This window comes from Mercurialis annua, linkage group LG5, assembly GCF_937616625.2.
Source record: "Mercurialis annua linkage group LG5, ddMerAnnu1.2, whole genome shotgun sequence".
Taxonomy (NCBI): domain Eukaryota; kingdom Viridiplantae; phylum Streptophyta; class Magnoliopsida; order Malpighiales; family Euphorbiaceae; genus Mercurialis; species Mercurialis annua.
Window position 1 is genome coordinate 25233768 of NC_065574.1, and position 5356 is coordinate 25239123.

General features: G+C 36.1%; 1 long non-coding RNA gene across 1 annotated transcript; it reads right to left on the bottom strand.

Moving 5' to 3' along the window:
* Positions 1–3398: 3398 nt before the first annotated feature.
* LOC126680586 (uncharacterized) lies at positions 3399–5113 on the bottom strand. Its single transcript, XR_007641238.2, has 3 exons — positions 4961–5113; positions 4792–4871; positions 3399–3879 (listed from the first exon to the last, which is right to left on the bottom strand). It is a non-coding gene; the product is annotated as an uncharacterized LOC126680586 (long non-coding RNA).
* Between the last annotated feature and the right edge of the window lie 243 nt (positions 5114–5356).

Below are 5356 nucleotides of genomic sequence, written 5' to 3' on the forward strand. Positions count from 1 at the left end.
GGACTGTGTGATAACCGGTGTTAATGAACTAGATGAGAGGTAAATATTATAAGGATACATATTGAGATTAGGTTTTAAGCCAGATGCTTGTAAAGCGGCTTAAACCTAATGGGTAGTCCTGAGGTGGCAGTGATTTAAGTTCCGGCCCAACAACCCCATACAGAGTCAAGATGGATGTGATACGTATGTATGCAGCTCATCCTGTATTAAACAAGAGTTGAGCATATGCATTATATATGATAGCATTAAAACATATCAGGACTAGGGTTTCATTTGGATCGAGGATTGGTAATATTTTTATATACCGATATTTTGTCTATATGCGATTTTGGTATTTGACTGTAAACCTATCTACTCACTCAGAAATATTTATATTTCTAACTCCGTTGTTGTTTATAATTTTTCAGGTACTTAGCTATCGGGTCTGATCGAGCTTCCACCCTTTTCCATCAGGGAAGCTTATCTTGTTGTTATGTAAATAACACTTTAAACTCTTAGATGCTGCAATAGTGTATATAGGTTTGATATGCCTGTAGCCACGTCATGGTTCCTCTGTCTATATACTCTGATAGGAACCTGACTTTGTCTAGCTCTACTAAGTGGCTACTTAATAGACATATGGTGTTTTATGGTGTCCCCTACGGGTGGGCCAAGCTTCGTGTCTTTGGTCTGCAAAGACACTGTGTATAGTTTAGCTGGCCATATGTTTGTGTGCCTGCTGTGGATGTTTTTAATATGTTTGATATAACGCTTTGAATGAAAAAGTGTTCGATATATTTTATTAAACATATTGTTCGGGTGCGTGGCTTGAGACAGGGCTGCCTGCGAGGCAAGGCACGTGAGCTAAGTCCCTGCACCACCGCACCGGTTTTCAGAAATACGTGTGGCTCAAAATAACTAGGGTTAATCAACCAGCATTTCTTAAAATGCAATTTCGCTTATATGAATATTTTCATAACGTGTCTTCCACGTTAAACGGAAAAATATTTTAACGGTGTTTTCTGAAAATGGATCGTACGCGAGGCACGATCTAGATTTATATTTGCAAAAAATTTATAGAGGTTTTAGGCTTGCTACGGGTTTCGGAACAACCATTCCCATTCCCTAGCGCCGGTCTCGGCTCGAGTTTCGAGGGGGAAATCGGGTCATGACAAAGGTGGTATCAGAGCAATGTTTTAGGACTTGAAGGTCCGAAGTATTGTTGCTGATATATGTTAAGTAGAGGTATTAGAAGTCATAAGAATTCCTAGTAAACTATTGCAGCAACATCGGATTTAAGTCATGTCTTGATCAATTGTCAGTTATTGAATACATTCAGCTATAGATAGCAACTATACATGTGTGTAGTATGTATTGATGTTTTGATCAAGAAGACATGAGTTGTTCTTGTGTTCGAGACACGTTACAACTGATGGAACATGTGAGATGTTCCTAAGTTGGAAACACGTTACAATCATGGAGCAAATTGGTCAGTACAAATGACCAGTATTCGAGGAGAATGGTTCTGTTTAAACACAGGACAAAACGAAGATTTCCTCTGAATTTTTGTTAGACAAAATAGTTAGATTTTTTCTGAATTGTGTTTGATTGTTATGTGTTTTTCGTATATCGGTTTAATAGTTGATACCTGTTATATGAAAATGTGATTTTTCTACAAAGATTACATACGGTACTTACGCTGAAATTTCATGTGTTTCAGTATGTTTGGGCCAAGTAGAGCTCATACACATGTGGGGTCTGATCCACATAATTTACCAGGTTTGCCTGTTATACCAGATACATCTGATCCCATAGAGGCTGTTGACTCAACATCAGCATGCGACATGGACATATGGGAGGATGCTATTGGAGTGGAGGAATTAGAGAAAATTTTTAATGAGGATACAAAAAGTACTGGAAATAGCCATAGCTCTGTGTCTGAATCGACTGCTACGTCGGCTTATCTGGGATTTAAGGTAAAAGAGTTCTTAGCTGAGGTGGACCATCTAAGGAGGGTTCAACAACAAATAAGACACTCGCCGAGTCAGTCATGGGAATACGTGAGTGAGTGGGAAATGCAGGAAAACCAAAGTCTAGATAGGCTGAGGGATTATATGGACAAGTATACTAGGGAAGATTTGAATGTGGAGGCATACACTATAGAGTTTATGCTTTTATGTGAAGAAGTACCTGAGTTAATTCGTGAAGGTGAGGAAGTTGCAAGTAGGTACGTCAAAGGTTTGGGGCCTGAGTTCGAGGAACTCACGGCGGTAAGGTCTGATTCTGTGGCTGTCACGACCCAAATGTATGAGTCGCGACCGGCGCTAGGAAATGGGAGTGGTAGCTCCGAAACCCGTAGCAAGCCTAAAAACCTGTGTAAATTTTTTTCGCAAATCAAATCATATTTCATATATCAAAATACATGTGACCCCATTTAGAGTGAAAATGCGTTATACAAATACATAGACAAAAACATCTAGACTACTGCGGACCGCTAGAATGAAAACCTTCTTTTACTTCTTGTGCAAATGACTTCCGAGAATTAAGACTTTGGAAGCTTAACTCTTCAAATCATATCATACTATCCCTGAAAAATAGGAGGAGCAACGGGGTCAGTATAAAACTGAGTGAGTTCACCAAATTACACGCAATATCACATAAAGGGTTAAAACCATTGAAAACCCATTTTATATATAGAAAATACCCTTCTGAAATCATATTGCATACCCTGTTTACTTTCCTTCATAACTCTTTGTTTATTTCATAAACTTATAGTTTATACGTATTTGACATATTTGATTTCTTATTATGGTATTGATATTTTTCTTTCTTGTTTTGTTGCAATAGTTTTCGATCAAATCTTAAATCTTAGGTTATATCTCATGATTCTAAATCGAATTAAATCATTGACAAGTCTCTTGTGACTTGATCCTTATGGTTAGGTCCCGAGATAGTTCAACCGAGTTACCTTCAACCATGTGGCACAATCCCGAGATAGTTCGACCGAGTTACTCATGCCACTACTAAATCCTAAGTTGTGAGTCCCGAGATCGTTCAACCGAGTTACTCACCAGGCACAGGTCCCGAGATAGTTCAACCGAGTTACCTTCGTGTCTGCATTCAGACTCTACACCCTGCAAGTCTTTTGAACTTAACTGTCGATTCATATAATTCCTATTGACATTTAATAGGAGTGTTTGTTCACATTGATTCTCGATGTATTTTCATATTGATTCTCGATGTATCGCAATTACTTTTTATTTCATATGAGTTCCGAGGACTATCATCGAGAATGAATGAGATACAAGTCCCGGTATAATTCTACCGAGTTCCACCTTGTATCTCAGTTCTTACTATTGAATATGTCAGAGTACACTTTTCTTATCTCATGTATTTATCATTTCGATGATTTATGTTGGGTTTTCTTGATCCTTTATGGACCATGACATGCACATTACAATCTACAAGCATACATCTATAACACACACACGTATGGGTATTCATTATAATTAAAAGTACGTATAGGAACGTACTATGTTTCTTTATAAATATATGAATAATAGTACATATAGGAATGTACTATATTTTTCTTATTTGTATTTGGTTCGATTCATGTCATTTTACTTTACCCATCCCCGGTGCCTTAACATTTATGTTATTATCAAAATAACACATTACGATAAAACATCATTTTCAAAGCATTCATACGTATACATTTTAAAAACAAACATTTCAAATATATAAATATTCATATAGCTTTTCGTATTAAAATACGTAGCTTTATGAATATTCACGAGTAATTTAAAGTGTACTCACCACTTGCTATCAAAATTCTTCAAATAATTATGACGATATCTCGATCCTTTTGCCTCAAACCTTGTCGATAGTCGCTCGTCCGATCTATGCAAATATAATAATAGCAAGAATTAATAAAATTCTAGCTATTATTAACTTAACCAAAATTATGTTTCTAGCCAACTTCGGCTATCGAAACCGCTTACTTAAAATAGTCCGACCCCTAAAAAAAATCGACATTCTTAAAGTTTAGAACGTCGCCTACAACTTTCGTTTAGGTCTCGGACCATAAAACGCACCCGAAGGTGTCGAAAACAAGCTCATAAGTTATTTCCTTGGAGCTGTTTACAAGTGCAGGGCAGACTGCACAACAAAATGTTCTGTCCAAAATAAACATCCTAGAGTTCGGTTCAATAAAAACTCAAACTTAGACAATTATAGTTAACATCCTAAAGTTTCCGTATCAGCAAACGGAACTTGATTTAGACCTATACAGCCCGAGAAATTGCCTTTGCAATATCGCTGTTTTGCAAGACATTTTCTGCAAAACGTCAACTTGTGCGTATCGACTCAATTCACAACTTATTATGTAACGAGGCTAATCTATCGATACCACATTCTAACAACAACGCAATACAGCCCCTATACTCCTCCTAATTATATGCAATTCAAGACTTAAACGTTATCAAATTCACTTATTCATGAAACTCACACCGAGACCGAATGATTTATTGCATTTTCCAAATAAACTTCATCAATCAATTTCAATTATTATTCAGTTCTAATAACTCAAAACCAAGTCTTTAATCATCATTTGAACCACTTATCCCTATCTTAGCTTCATGGACGAAACCCTACTACACTTTACTTTCAATTTCATTCATTAATCATCAATAACAACACATCATTAAACTCAAGCAATTTCCGAATCCTAAGTTCATTTCTTATCCAATTCACTCAACAAAACTTAATCAATTGTATCAATTCTAAATCAATCCAAAAACAGAGCATGCTCACCTTGATTGGTATCTTTCATCACCAAAAGTTTAGCTTCCAAAATTCACCATGAATTTGCTCCAATTCAAGCTTATAAACACCTAACAACATCAATTAAACAATAACTTCATTAAACCTAAAAATCTCGAAATTCACAGCTTAAACCTCGACCATATTTTGATTTTCTTACCTCAAATTGAATCCATAGATCTGTAGATAATCATTTCCTCGTTCCGTGGCTGCAAGAATCGCTAAATTTCGTTGAGAAACGAGGAAGTTATGGCATTTGTAAGATTTGGGTGAAAAATGGAGAAGAGTTTCGGGATTCTTCTCTTCTTTGCTGAAAATTTTCTATTGAATGAATGATTATTCATTCATAAATGATGCTAATAAGTGGGTTAAAAGTCCATTTAGGCCCTTGAAGTTGCCACCTCCTTAACCTTCACTTTCTAACTGTTCTTTCGTCCGATTTAGTCCACTAATCCTTTAATCATTCGATTCTCGATAAATTCCGTATCATTTATTTTCCAAATAAATAATATTAGTCTCATATCTTATAATATCACTTTCCAATAATTTATTTTGG